Here is a 13,503-nt window from a genome sequence, read left to right as displayed (position 1 = left end):
AAATTAAACCGTATTTTAAACAGTATTCGTAAAATTCGCAATCGAAATGTCGGCATAAAAGTATTATTTCTTCAAAAACCTCGCAAAAACGAGCAAAATGGTATTATACTGTTTTGTTTCTTATATTTCAAGGAATCACATCCTACAATCCTACCTTCCACTCTGTATAATTCAGTAGTCAAAAGTACTATTATATATGGTGTCGAACCATGGAAATTTAATAAAAAAATTTGCATCAAAACTCATGGCAATGGAAATGGATTTTTTAAGAAGATCAACGAGACATTCTAAATTAGAAAAAAATAGAGATGCAGTTATACGAGAAGTAATGAACATTCAGCATTCTGTTTTGGATTATGTGAGATAGGTCTACAAGCAATTGACCTGGTATAAGCATTTGAGAAGAATGCCAGAAGAAGGGTTACCTAAAATGGTGCTAGAATAATGTCCGCCTGGGAGAAGAAGGAAAGGGAGACCTCGAAATTCATGGTTACAAGAGATCAGAACAGGGATGAGAGACTGTAGACTGATCGACATGAATTGCATGGATAGAGAAGAGTGGATAACAAGAATAAGACTTTAAGACTTAGACACAAAAAGATGTACAGTTGTCAAAAAAAAAAAAAAAAAAAGTGGCCGTACTCGTGAACAGCGAATATTTTTTAAGTCCACTTCGGGTCACGGCGATGTTACACGATGCATGTGATTTTAGAAGCAGTTCCGGAACTATGGACTCATTCAATATCTGTGCCTGGTAGACCAGCAGTAGAGAGCTCGCTTAATGACTTGAAGGTTGTGAGTTCGGACCTTGTTCAAGTTTTCATTTTATTTTTAATCGTTCTTTAGCGATATAAATACTGCATTATTCAAATTATCATTTATATTCTGTTATCGTTCTTTATCGATATGAATAATATTCAAGTTATTTATATTTTATCGTTTCTTTAGCGATATATATGTATATATATATATATATATATATATATATATATATATATATATATATATATATATATATATATAATATTCAAGTTATAATTTGTTATATTCTGTTATCGTTCTTTAGCGACGTGAATAATATTCAAATTATCATTTGTATTCTGTTATCGTTCATTAGCGATATAAATAATATTCAAATTATTATTTGTATTCTGTTATCGTTCTTTATCGATATGAATAATATTCAAGCTATAATTTGTTATATTCTTTAGCGACGTGAATAATATTCAAATTATCATTTGTATTCTGTTATCGTTCATTTGCGATATAAATAATATTCAAATTATCATTTGTATTCTGTTGTCGTTCGTTAGCGATATAAATATTATTCAAATTATCATTTGTATTCTGTTTTCGTTCGTTAGCGATATAAGAAATATAAATTTAATATTAGGTTTAGAACAATACAGCTGCCTACGAGTGTTAGTTTTTTCTTCTTATACTGTTATATTATTACATTATACTATCCTGTAACATAATAAATTGGAAAAGTGTCACGAGGATTTGAGCCTGATACGTTGACATTTCAATTCCGAATTTCGCGACGTCCGACGTTCCTACGTTCTTCCGACTGAGCTGTGTAATTTACCTGGTATTAACGTAATTCAGCACATTGTCAGAAACACTACAACTGAACATTCATTTCAATTATATTCTGAGTATTTAATATTGATATAAAAAGGTTACGTTTATGACAATAATATTTGTAGTTGTAATACCAACTGCAACAGCAGCAGTGTTAACAGCAGCAATGATTAAGGACGTATTGCGTGGATACAGTTCAATACAGATTTTTCGAAAACAAATTACGGAACTGAAGTCGAGATTATAAAATAATTATATTCTTCTTAACTCTGTGGACTTTATGTTTGAAAATGATATAGTTATTAATAAGACTCTAACAAGTATTTATATTATTATTTCCCAATTGAAGAATATGTATTTTTAGTATAATGAATGTTTTGCTGTTATTTTAAGACCTAGTTAGAGGCTAATTCTCTGAGGAAACCACGACGCTATTTCTGCCTGCGACTTTGACTGACATGGCTCCACAAAGAGGTGCAGGAACGAATGAAAATATAATACGGGCTGTGGTTCATCTTGGTTTTTCGGCATCCGAGGCAGGTAGGCGTTTCAACGTTTCAGAGATGGGTGCAAAATTATCAACGCTCGGCAATTTTTGGCCGAAAAACTGGGAGTGCTAGAAGGAAAATTTCAACACCACAACAGGACGCCAGATTAGTGGCAGGACTTGAAAGGAATTCCTTTCATACAGCTGCTACTTTGAAGGCAGTTAATTTCCCTGGCCACGACCAGACCGTGAGAAATCGTTTAAGGGCCGCCAATTTGAGATCTCGACGTGCCATTCCTAGGGAAGTTCATAAGGAAAAGCATACAGAGGAGAGTTTAGTCTTTGCAGTGGCAAATGATGATCGGGATTGGAAAAGAGTAATCTTTTCTGATGAAGACACCTTTTCTACTACAAAGGAAGGACCCACTCTTGTATATCGTCCTCCTGGTACCCGATTCGACCACAGATACGCTGCCATGCGTGCCCGCAGTGGTAGAGTATCTGTGTCGTATTGGAATTCTTCAATTTCAGCAGGATAATCATCCAGTCTACACATCTCAATTGATTCGGGACTGGTTTTCGAGGAGACAGGATATTGAATTGATAGACTGGCCTCGTCGCTCTCCGGACTTGAACCCTTTAGAGAATATGTGGGCACAAGTAAAGAAGCATATGCGGAAAAATTGGCCCAATCCCCCTCCAAGACGCCCTGATGATTTGTGGAAGCTCGTCCATGGTCCCTGGGATGCCGTGACTGAGAACAGTCGGTATTTGAAAACACTAGTCGATTCCATGCCCACTCGACTGCAAGATGTGATCCAGATGGGAGAAAGATGGACTAAATATTGAATCGTGGCTTTTTTTTGTTTTTGTTTTTTTTTTAATTTTCTGAACTTTCAATTGTTTTAATTTTTTAAGGCAGACGCCTGTAAGTTTGTTTTGTTTATGCCACGAAAGATATTTTTGTTGAGAATATAATCTTTCTTTCCAGTTGCAGCCATAATGTCATAATAAATAATGACACAGTCATGGCATAATACATTCATGAACCTGATGTTAATTACTAAAACAGTCATAAAAGAAACAGAAACAATTATATTTTCTCTCTCTCCTAAAAAAAATATATAAAAAGCATTAGGTTGTGTTCGAACGCACGACCTTACGAACACTTGCCCGAAACGCTATCATTACGCTACAGATTAACACGGAAAAACTTTAATTCTGACTATAGATATCAGGCCACATGGTCCAACAACATGTAACATCACCTGTCTCCGAATTGTAGCGGAGATACCCGAAGGGAACTTTGTGTCTAGAGAGCGGCCACTTTTTTTTTTTGACAACTATACAAACATTAGAAATCTGTATATAAATAAAATAAAAATTATTACTACCCAGAATTAAACTTGCCTCTTTTATGAAGGCTTTCTCAAGATGCTCAGGTCCATCGCTGTGGAGTAACGATTAGCATGTCTGACCGCGAAACGAGCGGACCCGGGTTCAAATCCTGGTTGGAAAAGTTATCTGAATGAAATTTTTCTGGGGGTTTCTCTCAACCCATTAAGAAAAAATGCTGGTAACTTTCGGCGCTGGACCCTGGACTCATTTCGCTGGCATTATCTTCATCTCACTGAGACGCTAGATAATCGTAGCAGTCGATAAAGCGTCGTAAAATAAACCAACTTAAAGGAAAAGATTCTGAGTCATTTTTCTACGACCCTCTTCTACGACCAAATCATAGGTGTTAGCATGTTTGTTTTTATAGTGGGCACTCCACATTATATTGGCCACGAAAATACCACATATCAGGCATCTCGATCGTTCATCTACTTGAAGAAAGAAACATTTTTCTTTCCAGTCTATGTCCTGGGTAAAAGAACTTGCGCTTCTCCCCTCCAATCTGCGTTGTTCGAATCCATATTCAGATTGATCGGAGTTTAGAAAATACTATTGGGTAGGCCTATATAGGCATTTTCTTAGCGGACATCCCCCTCTTTCTACTATAATTTAAATAACCTAAGTTATTGGCTCATTTTGTAACGTATCAATGAAACATCCCTAATGTTATTTATTTCAGTGATGTATGTTACTCAAAGTTACGAAATCTTTCCACGTCGACCAAATTCTATTTCGAGAATGATGAGCAAGACTCGAAGCGCACGAGAGTTACGAGACGAGACTCAAAAGACAAGTACAACGAACACAGCGAGCGAGAGCAGCAGTTAGATTTGTTCATCTCTAGTTTAGGCCTATACAGTATATTGTCTTAATAAGTGTTAAACTATAGCGTTCCTATTTTTTAACTCAAGCTACCCTATTGATAAAAATAAAAGGCAAGCAGATTTTTTCAGCCTGCCCAGTATTAACACCTTAGCTTCGCCAATTACGATTTGTAAAAATACCTTCAAATTGCTTTAATATATTTTTGTCATGTTTATTGTTTCTGCGAAAAAGAATGTACAGTCTTAGAAAAAAGTTTTGTCGCACAGATATTTTATAAGTCCCAAAAAGGAGGCAGTGCGCATGATCAGAGGACGAACGACCTGGTCTACAAGAGAACGACTAGTTAAGGCTATAAAATTAGTTTTGTTTCGTTGTATATCTGATCATGCGCACTGCCTCCTTTCTGGGACTTATAAAGTATCTGTGCTACAAAACTTTTTTCTAATACTGTACATAGGCTGATATTAATTTCAGAAAATGTCTTAACAGCTTTGAATTTCTAGGGTAATTGTTTTGAAAAATACAACTTATATGACAAGTAAATAAACATGTCAATTCGATGAAGAGATAGTGTGACACTGCATATTTATTTATTTATTTATTTAATCTGGTAGAGATAAGGCCATCAGGCCTTCTCTTCCCGTCTACCAGGGGATTACAACTACTATTTATGATCACACTTCAGATATTGTAAATGTGAGTTGCACTTGAATAAATTTTTGTTCAATTTACTTCACACATTGCGTGCGGGAAGTTATCATAACAACACTATTTTTCTTTTGTTTGTAATCAACCAAGCAAAGTGTGGTAACTTATTGTCATCACGAGACAGGTAAACGGAATCGCCAAGTACAACAAACGAGTACGGTCTGAAATACGGGGAAATGTAAATTCGTCCGAAACTGGCAACACATCGCATTTCGAAGGTGTGACATTTTAATCGAACATGTAAACTCGTCCGCCTAGCGTTAATTTCTTTACATTGGTAATATGTAAATTCGTTCGCCAAGCGTTTATTTATTAGCGTTTGTCACACAACTAACCATATGAATCTGTTCATGCAAATTTCAACAAGAATTTTAATACTGTTCATTTAAACATTTATGGCTTTATCAACGTTTTAAAAGAATTTCAGACAGAAACGTACATCAAGCTACAAAATATAAATACACAGAGAATAACGAGCTACCAGGAATAACAGCTGCGTATGTGCAAAGCCCTAGAAAATTAAAAAGCAGGGAATTTGTCCACGGTAGATTTTATTAAAATTACTTCTTATCATTTTAATCCAATATAAGTTTGTCCAGTCGGCCTGGGTGGCGCAGATGGTAAAGACATCTGGCCTCTGTGCCCGAGTTTTTTTTAATATTTGCCCATGGTGGATTTTATTAAGTCCCGCGCCGTGGCGACGTGGTCTAAGGCATCCTGCCTAGGACTTGCGTTATGGAATGAACGCTAGTTCGAGTCCTCATGGGGGAAGAAATTTTCTCATGAAATTTCTGCCAGTGTATGGGACCGGTGCCCACCCAGCATCGTGATGCACTTGGAGAGCTACGATAGGTAGCGAAAATCCGGTTTCGCAAACTAGCTACAACGGCTGGGGGGATCATCGTGCTAACCACACGATACCTCCATACTGGTTGGATGATCGCTCCTCTCTGCTTCGGCATGTGGACGTGAGGCTAGCAGCCGGCTGGTCGGTCTTGGACCTTCATGGGCTGTAGCGCCATGGATGTTTTAGATTTTATTAGACGTACTTCTTTTCATGAGAAACATTTTTAACCATGCCACTTGCTAGTCCTAAGCCTGGAATAAATGGGAAGGAAAATGTTCTCTTTAGCATTCGGACGAGTTTACATTTCTGTGATTCTGACATTAAGTAGGTATGCGGACGTGTTTACACTTCCATGATAACCATATTTAGTAGGAATGCGGAGGAGTCTACATGTCAGTTTATAGGTAATTATTTCCATCGGACGAATTTACTGTTTCCCTGAAATACACTAGCGACATTTTGCTGCACGTGCAGTTGATTTGTAGTCGCGTCTTAAAGGTGCGTACACATGTAGCGAACGAACAACGAACGACAAACGAATGCATTCGCTGACTGAAATCGGAACTTGTGGACGACGCAGCAAAGGCAAACCGTTTGCTTTCTGTAGTGATCCGTTGCTTGTCGGTACATCAAAGGAAGTTGGTGTTCGTTGTGGACGGGATTTGCCACTTGTTTGCAGTTCGTAGCAGAACGCAGCGGTTAGTTTAATTTCACCAACAGGATGTCGAAACTGGAGTGGACTGAAGAAGCAATCATCAAACTTATAATAATAATAATAATAATAATAATAATAATAATAATAATAATAATAATAATAATAATAATAATAATAATAATAATAATTTATTTCCCTTTCGATTATAAAGATATTGTATAAAATTAGTACACCCGAAGGAGCAAAGCTCGTGCTCGGGTGCAGTTCAGTTATAATACTTATACAGCGTGGGCAAAATAAAACTTACCCGGAAAATCTGTAATATTTACATTTATATATTTATAGTTATAATATTGTTTAAGACATGCGCGGACATGTGACAACAACACATTGTTGCATCGAAATCACGGTTTCCTGCATTGTCAGGGTCATTTCCACGTCAGTCTTACACATATAAATTCATATATTTCATATATATTTTTCGCGGGCCAGTTTTATTTTGCTCACCCCGTATAGTACAAATAAACTACTAAGATATATTACAGTGCATACTTACTTACTAGCTTTTAAGGAACCCGGAGGGTCATTGCCGCCCTCACATAAGCCCGCCATTGATCCCTATCCTGAGCAAGAATAATCCATTCTCTATCATCATATCCCACCTCCCTCAAATCCATTTTAATATTATCTCGGCCTCCCTAAAGGTCTTTTTCCCTCCGGCCTCCCAACTAACACTCTATATGCATTTCTGGATTTGCCCATAGGTGCTACATGCCCTGCCCATCTCAAACGTCTGGATTTAATGTTCCTAATTATGTCAGGTGAAGAATACAATGCGTGCAGTTCTGTGTTGTGTAACTTTCTCCATCTCCTATTTGTGTTATGCCGTTCCCATCTAACCTAACCTCCTGTACTCCCACAAAGTCTATTCTATATCTAGCTAGTTCTTTTGCTACTAATTTTGCCGCTCCTGTTCTATATAGACTTGTAACATTCTAAGTACCAAATCTCAAAACCTTATTTCTTTGCTGTGGTCGTGCCAGAGAATCAGTCCCATTCCGAGGCTTATTTGAAGGATTCGAAACAAGCTGTTTTTACGGTGATGGGTTGTTAGCTCTTCGCCCAACCCCCAAGCTGGAGGACCACCCCTCATCGGCTGTCCGCGACTACTTATTCAATATATTCATAGGTATCCTCCATATCTGGAGGCCGTCTCCTCGATCCGCAACCTGAAGACGCGCCATGCCGTGGTGATAGGGACCCACAGTACATAGTATATTACAGTGCATACAAAATGAATTAGAAACAATACAAGGATAATAATCAAAGTGTAATATAATATAGAAAATACAACATAAAAGTAAAAGTAGAATATAAAAATGAGCCGTCGTAGTTCAGTTGGTAGCGCTCCTGCTCGCCGATCCATCGCGTGGGTAAGTAACTATTATAACGTCATTGGATCTGACTTTCTCCTTGGCGGACTGCCTGGTTGGGCTCTCTTTGGGTTCTCCCCAATCGCAAAAAGACAGTCGGGCAAACCGCGGCGAATCCTCGGCCTCATCTCGCCATCACCAAATACCAAATAAATCAGTATGTAGTCGACACAGCGTCGCCAAAAAACCAAGTAAACACAATATAAAAAGTGAACAAATACAACACATACGACATGTATTAGAGACAACACAAAGATAACAATGAAGATATTGAAGATATGATATAATATACGAAATACAATATAAAAAAGTGAGCAACATACAATATGAATATGTGGATTACAGTCAATCACAATAAACAGAAAAATAATTCGTAATACTTAAACAAAAAATATAAAATTTATGTTACTTATATATGTTTGAAGAAATTATAATATAGAATTATAAGTTTCAATCAGTTTGAGTATTTTCTTTTTAAATATTTTGTTATTTAATAATTTCAAATCCGGGTTTGACTTAATAAAGTTATTATAGTCTTGGGCAAAATTTATTAATATATATATATATATATGTATATAGGGAGTAGGAAATTTTATGGCCCTATTTGCACAGTAATAGTTCGAAGTCTGTTTCTGAAATGGGACAGAAGTTGCGAAATTGACCCGATTCAATTCGATGTAAATCATGAAGCAAGTCAATGCCTCTATATCGATTGCGACCTTCGCCTTTTGTTTTTTAGCCTACAATAACAACGGCTGCACTTGCTACTTATATCCTCGTCTGCCATTACTGCGGATAATCAACGAACGCGAATGTTCTCTGACCATTTGCTGATGATTTATACGTTGCTCCGAACAGCGAACGAACAACGAAGTTTTGCTTCATCATTTGTTCGTTGTTCGTTCGCTACGTGTGTATGCACATTTAGCAGAACATATAACTGAATGGAGCACACTACACTAGGAGCTTTAGCAGTCGAAATCGTTTGCTGTTCGTCCTCGCCAAGCTGCCGACTTCAATGTGCACTTCATGCTGAACTAGCGGCAACCATCCAACTGCATTGTTTTCTATGCTACGATAGAATAAAATGTTATTTGATACTGAGGCATTTATTGTTGAAGTTCAAGAATATGAATCCGTATAGAAGTATTACAGAGTGAGTCCTATAGTAACCGAATTCAAAGGAATAACACTTGGGCAGTGATCTGGGAGGAGTTTTCGGCAAACTTCAGTGAAAATACACAAAGGAGAAAAAATGCTAAGAACCGTTGTTGCTAATAGAATTCTTCTTATCACATATAACAATATTGTCATTGTCATTTTATAAAAAAATATAAGCATTGCTATTTTTATGTGATATGTGAATATTTTGTATTTTGACGCGCTCAAATATTAACAATATAATTAGGTAACTAAATATTAAGAACGTACCGTAAAACTACGCAACCATAATACTACAGCTCAACTACAGTCAATATATTGCACATTATTATTTTATCATTGTTTATCACTTTTAGTACAAGTTCGTTCATAGTCTACCTTAAGAGTTAAGAGTTTTAATTAATAAGAATTAATGAGTACTATAATAAATCTGTCGAAGGACAGCTTCTTCGGCTATGACTGAGTAGCTTTAAGGTAATTAAAATACCACTTTGATTGTTCTAAAGCAGGGCTGGCAATTGGCTTCCCGTATGAGCGTTTTACCCGCACGGGCAAATGAAAATAGGTTTGTTCCCTCGCGGGAAGGACTGCTATCTCTCTGTGAAGGGGAGAGTAGGAAGTTCGTTTCGTACAGATCGGGATGAAGTATCTACTACGTATCTCCATGGATGTCGCAAAGCAGAAACCTGGAACTGAGTTTAACAATGACTGGTAATTGTTATTCTTTTTTAAAGAATCATAGTAGGGAGATGGAGTGTCTTATTTGTAAAAAGATGTCAATGCAGAAAATATAATTTAAAGCGGCATTATGATATGTTCCGTGCTCAAAAATATAAAGATCTCTTTAGTGATGAAAGGATGAATTTACTCACAGTAATAAGTGAGGACGTAAGTGAGGTATTATTTCAATTTGTCTTTAATGTATTTAACAAATCTAAAGTTCGATCCTGAAGCATAATATCGAGAACGAAAAAAATTAACACTTAATATTTTAGGAGAAAAATTCGCTCCGGCGCCGGGGATCGAACCCGGCTCCTTGGTTCTACGTATCAAGGGCTCTGACCACTGAGCTACGCCGAATTCAATCCACAGCACCGGATCGAAGTTTCCTCCTTCGATGTTTCCCTTTGTGGCCTGACTCCAAGTTAGGCATATATATGTTGACGTGTATCCAATGTCAACTGCCATTATACTAGGAGCGCACTCAGCTGAGTGACATGTTGGCCGGGAATCCACAGACTTTAGCTTTTCATCTCCTGCACCAACGGATCTATGCCCCTTCAGCGCTGTCGTCGTTCTTGGAAAAGTTAACGCCTCTACTCACCCCATTCCACCCGTTTCTCTCCCACTACGTCAATCAGCAGGTCACGATCCTTGCCGAATAGGGATGTTGCCAAACTTCCGTCAAACAGTGTCATATCCGTATGATTTGAGGCTTTCTCGGCGTTGGTTCGCTGCAGAGATAGCAGCCGAAAGCTTGGAGCATTCCAAAATCTTAACTCGGCTGATATCCCGCGAAAACATATTAGCGAGTGTCATATCCCTTGAATATTGCTTGTAATAATGTAATATTAATTATTACTTATTCATAATTTAATTTAAGTAGGTCTAATGACGCTGATTGACTTACGATTGTTTGCAGATAATTATATTATTACAGTGGATATTTATTGGTTAAATGGAAAGTACGCGAAGGGAATCTATTTCGTTTTTAAAGAGAAGTGTTTCCGTCATAAATATTTCTCCTTCACCTCATTATCTTATTTTGTTAGGTTTGGAACGTGATCTTGAAGTCCTAATGAAATTGTAAAATTTTTGGGAATGAATGAACACATAGTCATGTACCCTCCTTCTTTCTCATCCGGGCTAGGGACCGGCCATGGCGAAGTTACTACATGATACACCTTATTTACATACTATATAACATAACATACTGATAATGATAATGTGCAGGAGTTCTAATTTATGCTTATGAAAATAATTGACAATTTACATATTTACAAAAGACGAAGACTTGAATTAGGCCTATACATGAAACTACAGAGAACATATCCCGGACATATCTGAATCTGATTCACTACTATTGCTGCTGCTGTCTTCACTCAAATTGATAACAAATCGAGCCACTTCCTCTTCTATTAATCCGTCCTTCTCTCTATATTCCGCCTCTAGCTTCTGTACATGTTCACATTCTTTTTTCCATACATCACTTGTTATTGATGAAATAGCATCTTCTGTGATAGTTCTTATCTCGCTTAAACTAGATTTTATGTTTTTACTTGCAACTTTTTGTTTTACCAAACCCCACACGTACTCAATAGGACTAAGATCGTAATGATACGGTGGCAATCGCAACACTGTATGACCGTGTTCGTGGAGGAGGCGGTCAGCTATATAAGTCGGCTCAGGTTTATTCCTTTTTACAATTTCCAACAATTCTGCTTTTGTCATATCTTCTTCGAAGGTTATAGCATTCATTCGCAACCATTGTTGAATTTCTGCCTTCTTGTTTGCAGTACAGGTGGCTTATTTTCTTCAACTGTGTGATATTTTGCATTGTCCAACACCACAATGCAGTTAGGAGGTAAATTTCTTATCAGTTTCTCCAGGAGCCACTTCTGAAAGTTGGTGCTGTTCATTTCGTCGTGATAATCACCCGTTTTCCTTTTTGACTTGAAAATGAGTAGCGCGCCATCAATAAAACCTTCGCTGCCTCCAGCATGAGTGATTATCAGCCGTTCGCCAGGACTGTCGTAAGATGTAACGCCAGAAACATCATCGCTTTGCCAGCATTTTTTAACAGTATAATGTGGATGTATCCATGTTTCGTCTAAATACACAATATACTTTCCTTCTCTGCGAAATTTCGCAATTTTTCTTAAATAACTGGCCCTCCGTGCTACAATATCATTTCTTTCAATCAAAATACATCTTTGTATTTCTACATTTTTTAAATCTAAATCCCATGTCTCAAATCACTTTCCGTAGCGTTTCTCTCCCTCCTTGGAAATTTTTGCTTCTCTCGCAACCTTCAATAATTTCTCCAATGTCGGAACTTCTTTCTGCATCGTATAAAATTCTTGTATCTTTCTTCTTAAAATACATCTGTCCATATCATCTACAAGAATTAAAGGTTCCCTTGGTCTGTTCTTCCCTGGCGACTTTAGCTTTTCATCTCCTGCACAGACTCCCTCTCTCCTGATTTTCTTTATTAGGCGCTCTGACCTGCCTATATAAATTACATAAAAAGTAGTGTTATATTAGTATTAGTTACTGTAAGTAAGTAATTTTAATACGTAATCAATTGAAATAAAATAAGCCTCACCTGTGATCGCAGCTGCTCTTTTCGTTGCCTGATTTATAGGAAACAAATATTGACCTGTTTGTTTCTCTTCATCGCAAAATGCTATTACTTGCTTAATAATATTTCTTTCACCACTCCGTGCTACAGTATTCATGTTGAGTTGACAACATTGGACTGCAAGTGCAAATAAACTGTCCCGCAAGAACGCTCAAAATTGTGAGTAGTGGGGGAGAGAAGGAGAGAGGGATAGAAAAGAGAGAAATAGGAATACAGGGACAGAAATGAATTGCCGAGGCTGAAAAGGAATTAAGGTTCAGTTCGCATATCTTACGGGGGCACAGATCCGATGGTAGGACTATATATATATATATATATATATATTTGTCCCACAGAATTTATATATAATATTGACATTTAATATTTTGGGAGAAAAATTCGCTCCGGCGCCGGGGATCGAACCCGGATCCTTGGTTCTATGTACCAAGTGCTCTGACCACTGAGCTACGCCGAATTCAATCGGGTGCTGTGGATTGAATTCGGCGTAGCTTAGTGGTCAGAGCGCTTGGTACATAGAACAAAGATCCCGGGTTCGATCCCCGGCGCCCGGTGCGAATTTTTCCCCTGAAATATTAAGTGTCAATATTAGAGATAAATTCTGTAGGACAAATTAATATATCTATAATAGAAAAGAATTAAGACAAATTGAGAGCAACTGTGACGGATTGCACCACGTAGGTTAAGAGCTGCAGAGAGGCTAGCTATATCAAAGTTCATTACACCATCCATTGAATATATTATTCAAAGACAGAGGAAAATATAAATCCAAGACCTTTGTAAACTGTTTTTTTTTTTTGACAATAAGATATATTTATTATTATTTTGTATTCTGATTTTCAAAAATGTTGCCATGTATGAAATTTATCTGTTCCTTTCTGTTGCGTTAATTATTTTCACTTCAATGTACTTGTTTGCTAGGTACGCTTATGTTGTTTATAAGGTTTTAGATTTACAAACTGTGATGTTGTTTCTTTGACAAGAAATTTAACGTAAAAGCTGTGATTTATTTACTATAATTTACTACTACTACTAGGCCTACTACTA

At 37.1% G+C, this 13,503-nt stretch overlaps 1 non-coding gene across 1 annotated transcript; it reads right to left on the bottom strand.

The window, feature by feature from the left end:
• Positions 1–12,840: 12,840 nt before the first annotated feature.
• TRNAY-AUA (transfer RNA tyrosine (anticodon AUA)) lies at positions 12,841–12,913 on the bottom strand. Its single transcript has one exon. It is a non-coding gene; the product is annotated as a tRNA-Tyr (tRNA).
• Positions 12,914–13,503: the final 590 nt, after the last annotated feature.

Source organism: Periplaneta americana, chromosome 3, assembly GCF_040183065.1.
Source record: "Periplaneta americana isolate PAMFEO1 chromosome 3, P.americana_PAMFEO1_priV1, whole genome shotgun sequence".
Lineage (NCBI taxonomy): Eukaryota > Metazoa > Arthropoda > Insecta > Blattodea > Blattidae > Periplaneta > Periplaneta americana.
This window is presented reverse-complemented; position numbering and strand designations above follow the sequence as displayed.